Raw genomic sequence first — 21,951 nt, forward strand, 5'->3', positions numbered from 1 at the left:
CAAGGATACTATATATAGCTTGCACCATCAAAAAAGCTTATCTAATAGCAGATTAGCTAACTAGTCAATAAGTCAGTGTACAGGTATAATACCGACTGGAACATTCCAGGGGCCAAAGATAAAATCATGATCTTAATATGGTTGTTTTTTTAGTGACAATATCCCATCTATAGACATCTTACAGGAGTTTAAGATGATACATTTCAGGGCAGAAAATTACATTATGGGCTAGAAAAATTGCCCATTTGCTTTGTTACCTTCCATGCCAAATGTTTATTATCACCCGACCCCAAGGGTTACTATTGATCATAGAACAACTAGGCAGTGTGCTTAGGTTAACAACCACAGTAACAGTGCCATCGAACTATGTCAAGCACAGTGTCTTAAAGAATTATTTGAGTACATTTAAAATAATTGTGACCAGTCGCACTATCTTGCCCTAGAAATGACAGAAAAACATAAAATGTTAATGTATTGTGGCTGTTAATAGTGCCAATTGCAGAAATCATAACAATGTAAGTGGCAAGGGTCTAGAACGAAACCCGAAAGCCCCTTATGGCGTATTATGTCAGTAAAGAGAGTAAAGGAAAATTGAACAAAATTGGGCACTCCCAACCCCAGCTGCAAAACGGCAACCACGGTATCAGGCTTTGCTGTGGTAGGTCCAAACATTCTAATTGGTGTGTTAGGTCACACTCCATAAAAGGATACAGTTTGGTAAAAAAAAATTGTAAAACAACAAATGCCCAAATAAAAAAACAACCTCCAAGTAAGTTGTGATAAATGATCAGAGAGAAGAAGGTGCCCCAAAAAGTATAAAATAATTAAAAAGTTTAAAAGGTTGTGTAAGAGATACATTTAAAGCCCCATACACACGCTAGATGCGTGAGTGCACAGGCTAGGGATGTGTTCTGTTGCTATTCCATGTGGTGCGAGAGAGACGTCAAGTGGGAGCCAGGTGAGTGGAGAGAACAATTTCCTCGCCCATCGGCTGAGCACTGCCGTACACATGCTGGATTCTCTACAGAGGTGGTAGTTATCAGCCACATTGGTAAAGTTTTGTACAGCGGTTGTACGGGACTGTAAGTTTATTCAAAATTCAAAATCACCACAAAATGCATTTCACAGGCATCAACCTGCTTCATCAGATTAATCCAATGCTGTACCTACCTAAGACACTATTAATTGAACTTATTAAGCGAGTTGATGCCAGTGAAACACACATCGTCTGGTGTTTTTTTAATAAACCTTGCATTTATATTTTTACACCACTGTGTATTCGTGCCTGAAGTAAGTTGTTTTACATTTTAAATGGTTTCCAGGGGCGTAACAATGCAGGGATGCCCAGTAGCTGCAGGTGGCCCGTAGGGGGAGAAGTTTATTTTCCCTGTCCTGGAGACTGACAACTAAGGGCACAGAGAGAAGAAAACTTTCTGCACAATTTGCAGTTCTGATGACTGCATTTGCTCAGCCTCCGATAAGGAATCATACAAAGTTTTTCAGACAAAAATTTGTAGACAGTCCCTATTCAGTGTGCAGGCTCTTGTGTAAAGCGCCCAACCCCCAACCTCTCCAACCCTCCCCAAGTGTTGTGTACTGTAGTGATGCTCGAGAAGTCTGAAGAGCCAGTTCTGCTCCATCAGAGATGGACAGAGTAAGTGTAATATCCTGTGGCTGGTAGCACACTCATCTGTCAGTTTTCTTTATGAAGCTGCAGCCCTTCACAAACCCGTGTATTGCAAATCTATGTGTATGAAAAGAGGGTGAGATTTTTACAGATGGACGTGGCAAACATAAAACAAAGCTTTTGCAAAGTCGTTTGTAAGCTTTGTTTTATGTTTGCCATGTCTAGCTCTATAAATCTCACCCACTTTTCATACACATACATTTGGAATACACAGGTTTGTGAAGGGCTGTAGCTTCAGCTTGTCTCATGCTGAGAAGCTGCTGACAGAAGCTGCTGCAGTGAGAAGTCTCACAGCCTCTGGAGCCAGCCTTGGAGGGCGGCATAAATTAGAAGGGGGCGGAGACTGATGTCTGTCTGCACTGAGAGAGGCAGAGCTACTGAGAACAGCTCTGCTTCTTCCTGTTCTCTTCCTGGCAGCATATTCTGCGATTAGGAAAGTCGTGGAGAGATTAAGATGATTATCTGGACAGGGGGCACTCTTCTTAAAGCTGGAATACTGTAGGAGACCAGGTATTTATAGCCTTAACATGATTTTTAGATAAAATAAGAAAAAAAAAGTCACTTCAGATTCTCTTTAAAGTATGATTTAACACCTGAATTTATAAGTTTTCTAAAAACAGCATACTATGATACAACAGAGTCCCTGTTATCTGGCCTCATGCCTGATATATGTAATTTCCGGTTGCTTGAGAAGTCAAGCAACTGGGGGCCTCCGTTGAACATCCCCATCCTTTCCCTGTAGGAAAGGGAATCCAAAAAGGACTTACAAGAGCGAGCGCCGGTCCTCTTTACTTCCTGCAGTTATCAGCTGCTCTGCTGCGTCTTTCTTATACAGTTCCGATACGTACGTGTCCCAATGTTGATCAGGTGATACACCGGGAGCCATACAAGGATGCAGCAGAGCAGTAAGCAGCTGTAGAAGTGAAGAGGGGGGGGGGGGGGGGGGGGGGCACCCGGTGCTTTGGTAGTGTCTGCTGCGTGCTGCTCTACATAATCATAGAGGAACCCCCCCCCCCCCCCCCCCCATTGTCTTTAGTTGAGACTGCCATCTGGTAGAGTCCTGGCTAGTCTGGTCTGTATTCAAACAAAAAAATAGAACTACAATCAAAATACTTTAGTCTTACTCCACTAAATAATGGGATGGTCCACACTTGCATGAGCATATAAACAAATACAAATCGTTCATGGTATTTTTGAACAATAACCTACATTTTCCAGCCCAACTGAATGTGAATAAAAAATTGTGCAACTGCCTAATTTTGTTACAATTTCTGAAAAAAGTAAAAAAAAAAATCTGAAAAGAAATTGTGATTTTCTTCAATGTTTAAATACATTAAAGTCTTCATGTACAGGGTGAACAGATCCGTGGAGGACGCCATCAATGCCAGCATGGCATACGTCACGGAGCACCTTGACAACCCTGCCTCCTACGCTAGGATCCTGTTCCTGGATTTTAGCTCAGCGTTCAACACGATCTGCCCAGATATCCTACTCACAAACCTGACGCAGCTCAGAGTAGATCCCACCCTTCGAGCATGGATCAAACACTTCCTGACAAACAGAACGCAACAGGTGAAGCTGGGCAATCGCTACTCCAGCGTCAGAATCACCAATACAGGGGCTCCACAAGGCTGTGTTCTGTCTCCACTACTGTTCTCCCTCTATACCAACAATTGCACCTCTTCCGCCGACTCTCTGAAAGTTATCAAATTTGCGGACGACACCACTATCATCGGCCTAATTGGCAACAATGGGGAGCATGAATACCGCAGCGAAGTGGAGAGCATCTGCAACTGGTGCAGAGACAACAACCTTGTACTCAACACAGCAAAGACGGTTGAACTAGTTGTAGACTTCAGGAGGAACCCTGAGAAGGCCATATCCATACCATGACTGCAATTCGCAATTTGCATTAATTGTTAAATAGTATGTGTTGTGCGTCTGTCCTTTTATACTATGTATGCCATGTGTACCAAAACCAATTCCAAGTATAGCTCTGCTGTACTTGGTGAAATAAAACTGATTCTGATGTACCTTAACAATTACTGTACAGAAATGTTTTAAGACCCTCCCACTGCATTTTGGATTCAATTTCTTGCAATATTCATCTCATACTGCAAAAATGCACATTTTCTGACTCCTGCCTGAGTAGTTGCACAGAGGTGTGTGGGCTGAAGCTCACAGCCTCAAAGAGCAATTACAGATCCCCATGATCAGGACCATTGTCCAGTCCCAAAGGGAAAGTTTGTTTTAAGAAACATACTTTTCTTGGTCATTTGAATTTAAAGAGACCAAAGGTTATGGCACTTTGATGCACCTTGAGTGCCAACCATTACCACTAACCCTGTAATTGGCACTGTCCTTCCTATTCCCTAGTCACTTTAAAGGGAACCTCAAGTAAGAGGAATGTGGTGCCTGCTATATTTATTTCCTTTTAAAGGACACCTAAAGTGAGAGGGATATGGAGGCTGCCATGTTTATTTCCTTTTAAACAATATCATGTGTCTGGTATTCTGCCGATCTTTATGGCATCACTACTGTCTGAATCACACACCTGAAACAAGCAGGCAGCTCATCTTCGGTAGTCAGACTTCAGTCAGAAACATCTGATCTGCATGCTTGTTCAGGGTCTATGGCTAAAAGTATTAGTGGAAGAGGATCAGCAGGGCAGCCAAGTAATTTTTCTTACAGTATGTAAAGTACAGAACCTATCTAAGCGATAAGGTGAAAACTAAAGCCTTGTACTAACGTTAGATAAAAGTCATTTGAAATTTCCAGTGAATGACAGATTTCACCATTTTGGATGACAATCGCAATAAATGTAGCTAAACAACAATCAACCGATATTGTGTTTTCTGCCCAATCCAACTGGTGAATCAATTCAAATGACTATTGGGCTTGTGTGTATAAGTCGTTCAAACAACACTGTTCCAGAGCATGCGCTAAAAGTATTAGAGGCAGAGGATCAGCAGGACAACCAGGCAACTGGTATTTCTTAATAGGAAATAAATATGGCAACCGCCATTTCCCTCTCACTTCAGTTGTCCTTTAAGGAACCGGGGACACAGTGCTGCAAGGAGAGAGTGCTAGCCACTACACCACCGTGCTGCCTGAAGACTGTGCGATGTTGCTGGTTTGTATGTTCTGGCTTTTATCTAGCATGTGTATGGACATTAAGTAAGGAGAGATAATTTATGAGGTGTCAAAAGGGCGTGGTACTAAGGCAGCAAAAAAGGTTGACTTTATATGGTGCATGGACCCCTAGGACTTGTATGAGGTGTGACTGACCTGCAGCTGTGACTTCTGGAGCAAGTACGCTGCTTGATGTGTTTGTTGGTGAGATTGCCGGTTGATGCAGATTAGGTGGTAGACAGCAGGGTGTGAAAGCTGGCATTTGTAGGATGTATAGTAGACATGTGGGTGTTTATGTTAGAGAAAAAGAAATACCATCAGTGATGTGTGGAAGTGAATGTTGCTGAAAAAAATATTTATTATGTTTTGCTAAAATGAAGTAAAGTTTGCTTAAAGGGAACCTGAAAGTAAGATGAATATGGAAGCTGTTATGCAGACATCACATTTAAAAGAATGCCAAGACGATAAAGCAAAACACTGATCCTTGTCATACAGACACTTGCTAGGTACAATGAAACTTAAAACATTAATGAACCCTTTAAAAAAAAATGTTTCATGAATGTGACCTAAATCATCTCATTTTCAAGCCCTAAAAATAGATTAAGAAAACTTAGTTAAACAAATGAAGCAAGCGTATTATATTTGGTAATACATTTACTGAAAAAAAATGAATCAATTCTTAATAGGGTGGCATGAATTCACCCCCACCACCCATGGAGTTGTATCTGAACAGGTTGGTTGCCATACTTAGATGTGACAGGAGACAGTCTCTGACCACTGGGTAATGCCACCGCATGTCAAAGGTGACACGTATGGTGTTACCAAACACTACCATTCGTCTGTACGTAATCACAGCCAAAAGATGCTTGTGGCAGGGAGGATGTACTGCTGGATAAGCGAGCAGTTTGGCCACCCATGGAAAAGAGGCCTTAATTACCGTACACCTCCGTAGACAGTGTGATGCCCGTACGACTACAAGTAAAAACAAACAAACGGTGCACATACCATACTCACTTTTTGAAATCCATGAGACTGAAAAAAGGATAAGTGCCTACAGTGTGTGTAATGCTGTGTACACACGTTGCGATTTACCGCCCGATCCGTGGGATCAATCGGGATCGATTTGACATGTTCGATTCGGTTTCATACTTATCATGCAAAATCAACGGCTGTATTGAACGAAACCGAATCGAACATGCCGGAAATAATGAATTGGTCCCGATCAATCCCGCTGATCGAGCGGGAAATCGCAACGTGTGTACCCAGCATAAGGGCATTAAGGAGGCAGAGTGCTAGTTTAATCCTTCTGTTCTGTTGGAACTCAACAGTTGTGTTTACACTTCCTAAAGGCCATATTCTCATACAGATAAAGAAGCACACTTCAGTCCAGGCAGAGTCACAGAGTACCCAGCAAGCTCATGGTGAACCAGAACGCCTAGGAGTGTGTAAGGGGCTAAAAAGGACCAGAAAGCCAAGGCACTGATAGAGGTGTGACCTTGGGAGGCAAGTCAAATCATTTCCTATTTGACGAGTAAGCAACAAGTTTTCCCCAAATTGTGTGTGTGTGTGTGTGTGTGTGTGTGTTTTGTTTTGTGATTTATCTTTTTTTTTGGGGGGGGGGGGGGGACATTTGGCACAAAATTAGTTTGATAGAATTAATGACATTATAACATTATTAATTAATTGCAGGAAATCCTTTACTAGAGGGCAAAATGAATCCTGCATGATACTTGTGTAGCTGGTCAAGCTGTACTCTGATCGCGTACTGTGAAGAACGCTGTAATGTACATTTTGCTTTAAGCAAGACGTGGAAGGAGAGAAGGCTGAGAGTCGTATCTTTGTTGAAAAACCTGCAATATCCTCCTTTTGTTGATAACAAAGGCCTAGTATAATAGTTTAAAAGTAAAATAATCAACCATTTGTCTATGGTTCTACATTGTAAGCAATATCTATTGTGTGTAAACGCAGCGCTAGCTGTACAGCCTCCCTATACATTTAAAAAATCCATGCCTGAAATCAAGTTCAACATCAGGAAAAAATGAGTTCAATTCAATACTATAGATGAATGTTTATATTGCGGCCTTATAGGATTATACCAGTCAATGCCATTTGCCATCAAAACTGGTTTAATGTTCATGCAAGAAAAATGCACTGAATATATACAATGTTTAGTTCATTTTTTATATTGCTTTCAGCAGGACTAGAGTTAAACATTTCCTGCTTTTAGAAACCACCTTTAAAGGAAAACACTATTTGCAATGCAGATGAATGCAGACTGATAAAATTATACGTTCCAGCAATTAGAAATTTTTCAGGCAGGCTATGTGCATACGAAATAACATATGATTCAAATACATAGCCAAAAAAATAAGGAAATATTAACAAAAAAAAAAAAACAGTAAAAAGGGATCAGCCCTCACACACTCCTTTGTTCAATTTCTGTAACCTGTTCTCTTTGTTTGAATAGAACTGATGTAAAACACTGCCCTCAAGTGTCCAACGGTACAAACGGCACATGAGTCCATGCTATGAGCAGGCTAGTTTTGTAATCATATTAGTGATTCAGAGACCAAAATTAGTCTACCAAATGTCTGCACAAAAATAAAAGGCTGGTATAACAGGACAGTTTACAGGGCCTTTGCAGAAGGTGGTAATGCTGTCTCTTTGGCATTAATCCTAGAAAGGCATTCTGGTCTTCTAAAACTGCATCATCGCCGGCAGCTGCTCTGTGCCTCAGCAAACACTGCCTATTAAAAGCTCCATATCATTAAAAAATGTCCCAAAGGGGAAGACTGTTGTTAGCCACTCTGCATAATGGCTATCACCATATAGCTGTCCATGGCAAGGCTTCCACTGCTACAGACCGTTTTGACTCTAAAATAATAGATGATGTAATGTCTAATCTCACAGTCTAAACAAAAAGCAATATTGGTGGATTTTGATTTACAAATGAACATGACAACACAGTAAATTTCAGTTTTATAGAACCACCAGTAACCAGGTCAATCAATCTCCTGGGCTAACAGCCAACACGTCATGTACAAACGTATTTATTCACTTTTTAATGGCATAGGAATAGGTGTTGCAGAGAGTATGACAGCAGCAAGGCAGGCCCATGCTCCAGAGCAGAGCATCCCAACCCTGTCCACAAGCACCACCAACAATGCATGTTTTGTGGAAATCCACAGAGGTAATTAATCAGCTCTGCTGAGACACTAATGATTGTGTGTGGTTTTCTGCAAAATATGCACTGTTGGTACTTGAGAGCAGGGTTGGGAAGCCCTCCTCTAGAGGGCCCACCTAGGGCCCTACTCCAGACACTATCAGCTCTCCCCTGGTGTTACAGTAGTAATGATAATTGTTATGTGTGCTTTGCATAGAGGCATACAACAGGTGGGTTTTGGAAGCAGGTTCAAGGCTGGTTTAAAAAAATTGAAGGCCATGCAGTCTGAAATCTTATAAAACTAGTATACAATGAGATTGAGCTTTGCACATTCCCCGCTACCTTCACAAGAGTCTGCTACACCTCACACAGGATTCCTATGTAAAAAGTAGAGAAGGTCAATAAGATGCAAATAATACCAGCTTGCATGCAAATGTATGGAGCTTGGAACTAAGCCAATCCGATATCACTAGAAGTGCATTTTATTGGCCCAAATACAAACGCCATATAATTTACATGCAAGAAGTATCTTTAGGAGATTTCCATTGTTTGCCACCCACAAGCATAAAGCAGACCACTCTTTTATTGTCAGAAAATATGACTAAGGGCTGGTTCACACTGCAATCACATTGTAAGCGCTAGTGATTTGAAAATCTCTTGCTAATGCAATGCTATGGGGGATTTTTATAAAATCACATCGCTCAAGTGAGAACACACACATATGATTGCCTTATCAAGAGCTTTCCCAATCGCAAGCACTTAATAAAAAGCTCTTGCCGTGTGAGCCAGCCTTGACTCAACACCAAAATGTTCTCTATTGCTGCAAGTGAAGTGTGATTTTAATGGCCGGTTTGCTTGTCTAGTCTAAAGTTTGATGAATTGTAAACACTGTCCAAGGGAAAGCATTGGCCAGTTCCACAGGCTACTGGACACATTAAACTTGATTATCATATTAGGATCCACTAACCCAAAAACCCATTACTTATATAGCGGTAAATGCAATCACTTTCTTAACCTGTCAGGAAATTCATTCTCGTGGTGAGTCATCTGGACATACTACTTATATCTATAAGCATTCTCCTTGTCTAGAGATATCACAATTTTAAGAGGGTTAAGGAGATCAGAGGTGGTAAGCATGGGGTCTAGGTGTCAGGGGATCTCGGTCTCGTAAAACCAGGTTGGGGATAGGATAGATTTATCAGTATCCATTAAGGATAGAGTCAATTGCATGCAAGGTAGGTTGGGATAAGAAGCATTTTACAACTGTAAGATACGGCTTATGCAGGCCACACGAAAAAGGGGACAGTTACAAGTGTGCATTGTAAAAGCCTCTGAATCAGCAGTAAGGCATGGTTTCAGCTGCCATAGAAACCACTCTCCCCGCATGCCCATGTGACTAAAGGGGGAGTAGTTCAGACTGCTGACTAATCATGAGCATCTACAGAAGAATAGATAAGTAGTCATTTTCTTTTTTTTTTTGTCTACAAAATGGCTTTGTGTATAGTACATATTAAATAAAGCTCTATTGATGCATATAAAAAATTGCCAGAACTGGGGCAACTTTCGCCAAAAAAAAGGGTACAATTAAAAGTACAGAAATATCAAACTTCGATTTCTTTCAGAATAAATGCACAATAAATAATGGGTTTTTTTTGCCTGTTTTGCTGTCACTTACAGTAGATAGTGGAAATCTGACAGATCTGACCGATGTTAGACTTTTCCCTCTTCTCATGGGGGAAGAGGGGGGGGGGGGGAGTTCTCAGGTGTTTATTTACAAAAGCATTTACTCAACTGCAGTTGCTCAGTTCAAAAGCTTACAAATATGTGCCAACAAGTACTGAGGCTGGCCATCAACTTTGTATAGACCTGTTAGGGCCTGAGAACACTAAGGTGTCTGCTTTTCAGCATCTGTAACATCGGTGTGTTGCTGAAAAGTCGACAGAAATATGCTAGTGTGCACAGGTCCCTTACAGGGAATGCTTTTGTAAAGAATGAGAGTAATACTGAGAAATCTCCCATGAGGAGATGGTCTATTCCAAAACCTGTTACCTCTTTACTAGCTACTGACAACAACAGAGGGAAAAAGTAAGTTCTAGTGCATTTAACTCTGGAAGAAATGTACATTTTATTTGTATGCTTTGTAAAATCTTTCCCGAAAGTGATCCTTTAACCACCCTGGCGTTCTATTAAGATCGCCAGGGCGGCTGCGGGAGGGTTTTTTTTTAATTAAAAAAAAAACTATTTCATGCAGCCAACTGAAAGTTGGCTGCATGAAAGCCCACTAGAGGGCGCTCCGGAGGCGTTCTTCTGATCGCCTCCGGCGGGCAGAAGTAACACGGAAGGCCGTAATGAGCGGCCTTCCGTGTTTTGCTTACTTCGTCGCCATGGCGACGAGCGGAGTGACGTCATGGACGTCAGCCGACGTCCTGACGTCAGCCGCCTCCGATCCAGCCCTTAGCGCTGGCCGGAACTATTTGTTCCGGCTGCGCAGGGCTCAGGCGGCTGGGGGGACCCTCTTTCGCCGCTGCTCGCGGCGGATCGCCGCAGAGCGGCGGCGATCAGGCAGCACACGCGGCTGGCAAAGTGCCGGCTGCGTGTGCTGCTTTTTATATCATTAAAATCGGCCGAGCAGGGCCTGAGCGGCACCCTCTGGCGGTAATGGACGAGCTGAGCTCGTCCATACCGCTAAGGTGGTTAAAGAGAATCTGTATTGTTAAAATCACTCAAAAGTAAACATACCAGTGCGTTAGGGGACATCTCCTATTACCCTCTGTCACAATTTCGCCGCTCCTCGCCGCATTAAAAGTGGTTAAAAACAGTTTTAAAAAGTTTGTTTGTAAACAAACAAAATGGCCACCAAAACAGGAAGTAGGTTGATGTACAGTATGTCCACACATAGAAAAATACATCCATACACAAGCAGGCTGTATACAGCCTTCCTTTTGAATCTCAAGAGATCTTTTGTGTGTTTGTTTCCCCCATGCACTGAAGTTTCAGGCTGCTCTTTTCTTCCTGCAAACAGCTTTGCCTTTGTTTGTAATTCCTCAGTATGTGAAAGCCCAGCCAGCTCAGAGGACGATTTACCCAGCTTGTAAAAGATAAGAGAGAAGAGAGAAGCTGCTCTAATCTAAATAATACACGGGCAGTGTGCAGAGAGGGGCCTGGAAGGGTGAGTTCATAGCAGAACCACAACACTGAAGAACTTGGCAGCCTTCCAGACACAGGCCGACAAGTCTGACAGGGGAAAGATACATTGATTTATTACAGACTGTGATAGCAGAAAGTGCTGCAGTTAGCCAGAACACATTAGAATAGCTTTTGGAACTTGTAGGATGATAAAAAACAGGATGCAATTTTTGTTACGGAGTCTCTTTAAGCACAGGAAAAAAACAGTACAAACTGTATGCATTTTATGTTTAAGTAATATCATTAAATACAAAATATTCAATGCTTCAAATTTTAAAGCAGTGATATGGAGTCTGCCAAATTTACTTCCTTGTAAACAATGCCATTTGCCTGGCAGCCCTGTTGATCTTCTGGCATAAGTAGTATCTGAGTCAAAACCCTGGAACAAGCATTTGGCAAATCCAGTAAACCAGTCAGCTGAGTTACCTGATCGGCTGCATGCTTGTTCAGGGTCTATGACTAAAAGTATTCGAGACACAGGATCAGGAGGACTACCAGGCAACTCGTATTGTTTAAAAGGAAATAAATATGGCTGCCTCCTTATCCCTCTCACCTCGGGTTCCCTTTAAAACAAGACAATACAATCTCTACTGCACCCAGCACTACTGGAACTTAATAAGGCAATGGATAAGAACGGGCACTGAGACATCTGGTTTATAATGGAAACGCAATCACCTTTTAAAATCACTTAAACCTCCTAAAAGAAACCAAGCAAGTAATATCTATTTGCATTCTTATAGCACCCACTGATCACCATCTTGTTATTTGCATACGCCATTTTCTCCAATAATGGCTGTGCATTCATCAGTAAAGGCATTTACAGAAGACTACACAGGTGGGATGAAAAAGCATTACTCATCATACATTTGCTCCATTCTGCCAGCCGCTATATGTGAAAAGCTTGTTAATCCGATTTCACATTTGATGCTGATAATTAAGACCTCAGATCTGACACTTTTGCCCACAATTATCTCATAATGAATTTCCCATAATTCCTCTAGTGGCTGCTCGATAACAAACAAGTGGAACTTTGCTGGAATGGTGCCACTTAGTACAACATGATAGAAGAATTACTAAGAATACATCTGTATTACGGATAAAATGAGATTTTTCTTTTCAGCATTTCTGTCAGGAGGAAAACAGGTGTCTAACTTCCAAAAATAACTAACACAGATAATATTTTTTTTCTTCAGAAAAGAAAGTCAGTTGTGGTTTCAGCTATATGAATGTAATGCATCATTTAAAGGACCACTATCGCGAAAATCGTAACATTTAAAATACATTTAAAGAAGAGCAGTCAGCCATATCTCAGAAACAAACACATATATAAGTAGATAAATACTTGCTCTACTTACATAACATATGTACTGCACTGTCCACGTTTTGATTTTAGTGATTTTTCTATAGTAAAAAAAAAAATAAATCCTTATGATTCTCCGTTTTAACTGTGTCTATCTTGAAGACACTCCTGATGTCATTTCTTCCATTATTCTCCTCTGCCTGATTGTGTATACATTGCCTGCCCTCCTCCCAGTCTTCAGGCACTCCCACCCAGCTCTGCAATAGAAAGTGCATTGTATCAGCATGAAAAATATTGCCCAATCAGAGAGGAACAGCGGTGTGGGAGGGGAAAACTGGAGGGAAAGAGGATTCAGCTACTTAGGCTGTATTAGTTAAGTCTGAGGGGAAAGTAGAGAAGCAAAAAAAGGACAACCCAGCATGCTCTGCAACTTCCTTTGTGCGGCAGATATACCAAATAAGAGCCAGGGAAAACGGGGAATGAAAGTTGCTCCGTTAGCGAATAGAAGTTAGCGAATGGAAGTTGCTCCATCAAACTGACAAAAAGTGTGCAGTGAACAGGGAAGCTGGCCAGCATCATTATTTATAAATCCTTTTTAACCACTTCAGGATTTTCGGTGCGTATATGTACGCCCCTGAATCCTGAAGTGTATTCCATGGAAACGGCCGCTCTTATGAGCGGCCGTTCCATGTCAGTTCACGGAGGGTCTCTCCGTGAACACCCTGCGAGCCGATTGGCGGCTCGCAGGGTAAATGTAAACACACGGGGAAGATCTTCCCCGGTGTTTACATGTATACGGCGCTGCTGCGCAGCAGCGCCGTAGAGGAGATCGACGATCCCCGGCCTCTGATTGGCGGGGGATCGCCGGCATCTGATAGGCTAAAGCCTATCCCATCAGGCGCAGGACGGAAATCCGTCCTGCGCCGCTCACAGGGGGAGGGAGAGGGAGGGAAGGGGAAGGAGGCCAGGAAGCGCTGCGGAGGGGGGCTTTGAAGAGCCCCCCCCCCGCAAGCGCAAGCAGCCGGCGGCGATCAGACCCCCCCAGCAGGACATCCCCCTAGTGGGGAAAAAAGGGGGGGAAGTCTGATCGGCCTGCTGCTATCTGATCGGTGCTGCGGGCTGGGGAGCCCATGCAGCACCGATCAGCAAAAAATAGCGTGGTACAGAAGTGGTTAAAGAATGTCTTTATAAAAACTAAAAGCCTTGCTGACCTACTACCAGAGCCGGCCTTTGGGGGTGGCAAATGGGGCAATCGCCCCAGGCCCCGCGCCTGAAGAGGCCCCGCACTCTCTGCAGCAGTGGGTAGAGCGGGCAAAGTAGTTAAAAACTCACGTTTCTTCCTCCGATGCTCACAGCTTCATTCTCTTTCCTGTGCCGGCATCTGTGTATTGGTAACAGTGCCCCCTGTGGTGACATGCGGTCACGTCATCCCAGGGGGCGCTGTTACCAATACACAGATGCCGGGACAGGAAAGAGATGGAAGCTGTGAGCATCGGAGGAAGAAACGTGAGTTTTTAACAACTATGCCCGCTCTCCCCACCGCTGCAGCCACCTTCCTATCTAGCATGTACTGCAGGCACCTATCTAATCTATACTGCAGGCACCTATCTAATCTATACTGCGGGGCACCTACCTATCTAATCTACACTGCGGGGCACCTACCTATCTAACCTGTACTGCAGGCACCTATCTAATCTATACTGCAGGCACCTACCTATTTAATCTATACTGCAGGCACCTACCTATTTAATCTATACTGCAGGCACCTATCTAATCTTTACTGCAGGCACCTATCTAATCTATACTGCGGGGCACCTACCTATCTAATCTACACTGCGGGGCACCTACCTATCTAACCTGTACTGCAGGCACCTATCTAATCTATACTGCAGGCACCTACCTATTTAATCTATACTGCAGGCACCTATCTAATCTTTACTGCAGGCACCTATGTAATCTATACTGCGGGGCACCTACCTATCTAATCTATACTGAAGGCACCTATCTAATCTATACTGCAGGCACCTATCTAATCTATACTGCGGGGCACCTACCTATCTAATCTATACTGCGGGGCACCTACCTATCTAATCTGTACTGCTGGCACCAATCTAATCTATACTGCAGGGCACCTATCTAATCTATACTGCAGGGCACCTACCTATCTAATCTATACTGCAGGCACCTATCTAATCTATACTGCGGGGCACCTATCTAATGTATACTGTGGGGCAACTACCTATCTAATCTGTACTGCAGGCACCTATCTAATCTATACTGCGGGGCACCTATCTAATCTATACTGCGGGGCACCTACCTATCTAATCTATACTGCGGGGCACCTATCTATCTAACCTGTACTGCAGGCACCTATCTAATCTATACTGCAGGCACCTATATAATCTATACTGCAGGCACCTACCTATTTAATCTATACTGCAGGCACCTATCTAATCTTTACTGCAGGCACCTATCTAATCTATACTGCGGGGCACTTACCTATCTAATCTATACTGAAGGCACCTATCTAATCTATACTGCAGGCACCTACCTATCTAATCTATACTGCGGGGCACCTATCTATCTAATCTGTACTGCAGGCACCTATCTAATCTATACTGCAGGCACCAATCTAATCTATACTGCAGGCACCTATCTAATCTATACTGCAGGCACCTATCTAATCTATACTGCGGGGCACCTATCTAATGCATACTGTGGGGCAACTACCTATCTAATTTGTACTGCAGGCACCTACCTAATCTATACTGCGAGGCACCTACCTATCTAATCTATACTGCGGGGCACCTATCTACCGTAATCTATACTGCAGGGCACCTTCCTATCTAATCTATACTGCAGGACACCTACCTATCTAATCTATACTGCAGGCACCTATCTAATCTATACTGCAGGAACCTATCTAATCTATACTGCAGGCACCTATCCAATCTATACTGCAGGCACCTATCTAATCTATACTGCAGGCACCCATCTAATCTATACTGCGGGGAACCTACCTATCTAACCTATACTGGGGGCACCTACTTATCTAAACTATACTGCAGGCACCTACCTATCTAACCTATACACAGTGTGTGATTTCACAGTGCGTGTGTGTGTGTCCACAGCATATGTCTCTAGGCCCCGCATATGACACTCGCCCCAGGCCCCGCAAACTCTAAGGCCACCTCTGCCTACTACCTTCCTACTAACCTTTAAAAGTGGACCCTGCCCATTTGGGCCTGCAGTCTCTAAAGGTGGCCACTAACTGTCAAATTCTTAGACACAAATTGCTCAAGTGATCAGATCAACGCAATCAGAAATAACATGCTGTAATACATTGATTACTTCCCCATCAACAAGCTAATCTTTATTTCCTACCCATCACAACAAATTCTAAAAGCAGATTTCCCAATCAAAAAAATTGTTGTCTAACAATCGCTTTAAGAATCGTTTGCAATTGATTGGGAACATCACCCGCTTGTACCAAATGATTGCATATGCAAATGCTAAGGACATTATTTTGTTAAAGTTGACTCCTTTAAAGAGGAACTGTAGTGAAAATGACAATGAATAAAATTACTTATTTTTTACAATATTCATGCATAGATCGTTACCCCTGTCAGGTGATCTGTATGGAACATTCTTTACTGAGAGTCCTATGCACAGAGGGAGGTGTAGCTTGCTTGGCAGTTGGAAAAAGCTGTGATTTACCGCAATGCAATCACAGACAGGAAACTGTCAGGTCCATGGTCATGACATCACACTGTGGGGGGTGGGGTTTGAACCACAATAATAGCCACACCGATCCCCCCCCCCCCCCCCCCCCGATCTATTTGAGAGATGGTAAAGATTTGTAGCGGTAAAGGGGGTATCAGCTACTGATTGGAATAAAGTTCAATCCTTGGTTAAAGTTCCTTTTTAAGCACTTATGCAGGATTTAAATATGTTATACGACCGAAACATTATTCTGCTTATTGAACAAACCCTATATGCACCAAATAAGGAACAAGGGGCATCAACTGCAGCGTGGCCTTTAATAGGCCAATAAGTCTAGTCATGACATACTCTGGTCGTACAGATTGATTTTTACTAGTCATGCATCAGTTCTAACAGAGGTAATGGCACTGTGCATAGGACAATGGAAGTGTCTGGGAGAATGAAATTGGCGGCAAGATGATTGACAATATGTCAGAATGTGTCTCATAGGCAGTCTATGACTGGAAGGGAATGGCCCTTTCACTGTACAGGTACTCACAGGGTTGGCAACGACTTAAATCCTAGGCATATCTGTGTATGTGATCAGCACAGAAATGGAACTGGATATCTTTTAAGGGCACTTGAAGTGAGAGGAATATGGAGGATGACATATTTATTTCCTTCTAAACAACGCAAATTGCCTGGGGATCCTCTGCCTCAATTACTGTTAGCCATAGACCTAGAACAAGCCTGCATATCAGGTGCTCTGACTTAAGTCTGACTAGATTAGCTGCATGCTTGCTTTATTAACCACTTGCGTACCGCTGGTACGTATGTATATATATATATATATGCCCCTGTATACATGCACTGTTTATTTACCGCCGCTGCTCCGATCGTCGTGTTGCTCCCGTCTGCTTTCGCTGCTATGCTGTCTTTCCGTGTTGGGGAATGGGAAACAGCTGTTCCCAACCCCGATCACCGTGCTTGTGATAAATACAAGATACTTTAGTGCGTTTTTACTGCGATTTTCAAGCGATTGTTTGATTTTATTGTGTATGTATTTTTCAATGATTCATTAATAAAAAGCAAAACAAAATAAAAACCAGGAAATCACAGGAATATCCCACAGCACTGCATTCGGCATGTGATTTTCTTGCACTCCAACAAAGTAAACCTGAGATGGGGCAAGAGAAAAAAATATGTATACCTGGGGCTTCCTCCAGCCCCCTCCAAGCTTCACCGTCCTCAGCCACCTGGATCACCTGCAATTGGCCTCGGAAGGTCCCCCAGTCTGGGGCGTACTGGGCATGAGGGTCCCGGCCACAAACACCCTCCCATTGCCTTAATTGTTTTGCGACTAGGCAAACACTCCCGCACTCCTGGTGACAGGGTAACGTGTGCGGTCAGACTGAGCCTGCGCCGTCTGGCCCCGACTGGAGGACGTTACAGGGCCAACTGCCAAAAAGACTGCATAGTCAATGAAAGGAACGGGTTCCTTACCTTTGCCTCTGAAGAAGCGTTCTTAGCGAAACAGCTGTCAGGCATCCCCTCACCCCCACTGTGTACCCTTGCTGTGTTCTACACCGTGGATTAAAAAGGTACCACATTTTTGCTACTAAAGTGCATCTGCTCTTTTCTTCCTCATATGCAAGTGTATGCTTCTGAGAGCACGTTTTCAGCACAGAGTACTGGATCCGGTGCACCCAATGTCTTCTGCCCTCATCTAGTGCCAGCCTTTTTTCTTCTCTACATAGTGCACAAAATGTTCTATTTCTTATAGCTGTACTACACATACAATTCAATATATCATAAGTTTATTTTCGCTTCAGGTTTGCTTTAAGGGTTAGTCTTAGATCACTTTGAAGAGTAGACATGACTACAGTCCACAGAAATCCCTGCAGCCCCGTCACCACACACAATCTGTCCCTCAGATAAGCTTAGGCAGCACCTACTCTCCCCCCTTTGGCACTATCCACAATCTCGAATATGGCTCACGGCCCTAAGCGACCACTTTGGACAATGATACAAACAAGGTAAGACAAATGGCTTGCTGAGGCAAGCAAAATGTGACTAATCGAGTTCAGTTATGATGCAGTCTCCAAACATTTCTTTTCTCCCCAAGTTTCAGATAAAAAAAAATATATAATCAGTTGAACAATACCTGCAGTAGAGAATAATAAGACAACTATTCAGTGATAATGCCAGATATTGCCCCTATACTTCAATAAGGAATCAGAATGAAACTACAGCCAGTAATTACACACTGCTGTTTTCTTCAGCTTTATTGTTCACAAGAGCTACACGCCAGCATGGCGACTGAATTAAACTGCCAGATAAATTGGTTCCTGGCGGAGAGTTGCAGAATTCTCAAAGCACACATTTATTTGTACACTTTTTTTTCTTTTAATCGATGTTCGTTCCCTTTATGTGTATCTATGTGTAAATCACACACAGTAAAAGAATGGACCAGACAAATGATGCAGTAGTACACACTGCAAACACACAAAGATACTCTCATACACAATCTCCTTAACCCAAACCTAAATTAGCCATATTAACATGACATATATAGTGTAGTTTGCTATACAGGCCCCATTTCAGTAAGGATATCAAATTTTGCATGCATTTCTCCATATGCAAATTTTTGCATGTGTCTGCCCCCATTCTCCTCTGTCCCCCTCGGTTATCTTCTAAAGGCCCCCCGAAGCTGCTTCCTGGTCGACCAGGTTGGCGAGTACTGCGCAGGCGCTGCCTAGCGATCCACGTCCTTGATCGCATACACACACACACACTACAGAGTTGTGATGTTGTGCACATGCACAGAGCGCGCCCAGCCACGGCTGTGCAATCAAGGAGGCTCTTCGCCGGGCAGCGTCTGTGCACTACTTACCGACCTGGACAGCCTGGAAGTAGCTTCAGGAACACCCAATGGGACTGTGCTGGATGTTACCACAGGTTCTCTTAGCAGAGCTGCACTAGATTCAAAGGGAAGACCAACCATCAGCAATGCCCTGGACACATTAGCTCTAATCAAAAAGAACCCCAGCTGAAGCTCAGGTTTAAAAACACATACTCAGCTATGGAGATGGAAGCCTCTAGATCCTCCTGGGACTTCCCACGCTGTCCTCTGCCAGAACCCTCCTGCCAATCAGACCATGCTCCTTTTCTGGCACGAGAGCACGGCCTGTGCATTAGCTTAAAGAGGAGCAACAGCCCCATTCAGATTACTGACAAGCCCTTGTTGGTAATCTTTGGAGGGTCCTCGTTCAGCGGTGGGGGGCCAGAGGACACTGTGGGAAGCATCTATAGGATCTATAGGAGGCTATACTCTTCTTAGGTAAGTATGTGATTTTCTATCCAAGCTTTGGCTTGGGTACACTTTAAGTTGCAGAAGATTGTATATCAAGCTGGGGAGCACACATGTAGTTTTTCACGCCTTTGCAAACCAGCATTCAAGTCCTTAATTGCCCACCCTTAATTGTGACATTCCATAACTGTATACATGTGGCTGTCTCCATAGGTTAACATGGTAGTGAGTATAGAAGACAGTAAAATGCCCTCAAAGTATGTCTAAACAAGACCTTAATCGGTATTAGTTTTATCATTATAAACCCTGCATACTTACTGTATCACTGCTAAGCTCCTTACTCTGTATTACTCTAAATAAGCATTATAATCTTGTGTTCCATTTATGCCTTGTTTGTGTAGCATTAAAGCTGGTTTCGGAGGCAGTTGACACACACACTTCTAGCGCTGACATATGGAAAGGCTTTTGCTTTTAGTTAAATCGCTCCCCCTTTCGTTACCACTTGTACGTCCAGAAAAATGTATATGAAGAGGCTAATTGATGTCTCTGAGCTGTGCGATAATGATAAAGTATTAAACACATCAAGACTGCTGTAGCTTATAATGGAAAATACATGTGCTGCGAGTGATTATTCCATCATTATCAATCAGCATTGGTTCCTAAAAATAGCAACAACGTTCCTTCGTTACTAGGATTCCTGGTAATCTGGGCTCGGAATGTTTCCCTCGCTCAGAATTCCACGCCGTATGTGTTCTTGTAAACAACAACTGAAATCCAATCAATTTTACATCACGCTCTTCATTAAGACCGCTGGAGTAAATGGCTTCAGATGGGATTCTATGTACAGTTCACAAGGCTGGCAGGGCCAAGCAAATAAAAATGACAGGCGGAAGCTTCACACAAAGAATTTAATCACCAAGCTTGCACTCTTAAAATACTTTCTTCAATGCTTTTAGCATCTGCTGCATACAGGGCACTCTCAGCTGCATTATCTGGGAGTAATACGTACCGGCTATAATAATAAAAGACAGCGCTCTCGCCTTGGAAAGGGGAATATGAAAGACACGGCTTATTTATTAATATGGACTAAGGCGCTATACCCCATGGCAACCACGGAGAAATAATCATAGTACTGTAAGCTTAGCAATTTGAAGTCCTTGTTGACATGCTTTTGATTAAAATGTGTCAGTCCATACGCCTAATTTTATGTCCCTGTGATTTTATCTATCTAGACTCTTTTATTAAAGCTCACTCCTATAATAGAACATACTGGAAGATCAAGGAAAAGGAAGTCAAAAGGGGCCAGCGCCAGGTACACCCATTACTCCACATACAACGAAGCTCCACTTTAAAGTCCCTGCTGTAGTGTGCAAGAATGATACCAGCATACCAGAATGATACCATTTTTTGGTTAACTTAGAAGTAAATAAAAAGTAAGCTTTCGGCTAATAATAAGCCTTCTTCGGACTTTATATCCAATATACAGGAACGAAGTCGGAAGAAGGCTTATTAGTGAAAGCTTACTTTGTATTTACCTCTAAGTCAGCCAATAAATGGTATCATCCCAATTCAAAACTTCTTGCTTTTACTGATGGCTAACATGGTACAATACTCTACTGCTTCTACTATACTGTAGAGTGTAAACAGTTACTGTGCTGCGTCCATGGCCATATTTACGCCACTGCCCAACTTTCTTGTGGTTCCTCTTTCATGTTCAGCTGCCACCTTTACATTCCACGAGCAGACCCTTCTTCCAAAAAGCACTGGCACCTGTCATCCCTCCTTCCCGCACCATAGAACACCACAAAATGAGCAGCATGTCGGTACATTGCTTATTTCTTGAACTGTCAATGCATTTATGCATTTATGGTTAAGGACAACAGGCCTCGGGCCTGTGTACCTAGCTTCACAGCCCCAGCTGTATTACCACTGCTGAAACCTCGCTTATAATGGTGTGGCTTCCTCCGGTAATCTGTTTGTGATGTCAGCACGTGTGCAGCAGTGCACTAGGGGTTGGGGGGGGGGGGGTTTAAAAAGTTACATCCCACCAACTGAGGGAGATTCAGTACCAACAAGAATGTGCATGATTTGCTGCTCAAAGAGAGAAGACAGTAAATCAGAAAGGCCTCATTCACACTGCACGCATTTCCATCCGCCTTTTGGAAACGCGTGCAGGCAGACACGCACGATAGCAGACAGTGCATAGAGTGCACTGTCTGATGTTCACACTGCATGCGTTCCGGACCTGTGCGGCCCGGGAACGCATGCTGCATGCATTTTTTGCAAAAAAACCACGTGGTTGTCCCATTCCCTTTTCAGTGATGGGATCAGCCACGCAACGCACACAAACGCGGATGGCGTGCGTTCGCATGCGCTGCATTCCGCACGCATGGCCATCCGCGTTTGTAATGTGAACGGGGCCAAAGGAAACTCGATTCCCCTGTCCTGATTGTGATGTTGGACTTTGCAGT

At 43.2% G+C, this 21,951-nt stretch overlaps 1 protein-coding gene across 1 annotated transcript in view; it reads right to left on the reverse strand.

Moving 5' to 3' along the window:
* Positions 1 to 21,951, reverse strand: part of EFL1 (elongation factor like GTPase 1) — a 424,348-nt gene that overhangs the window by 203,281 nt on the left and 199,116 nt on the right. The gene's annotated exons all lie outside the window — the stretch shown is intronic.

Source organism: Hyperolius riggenbachi, chromosome 3 (genome assembly GCF_040937935.1).
Source record: "Hyperolius riggenbachi isolate aHypRig1 chromosome 3, aHypRig1.pri, whole genome shotgun sequence".
Taxonomy (NCBI): Eukaryota; Metazoa; Chordata; class Amphibia; order Anura; family Hyperoliidae; genus Hyperolius; species Hyperolius riggenbachi.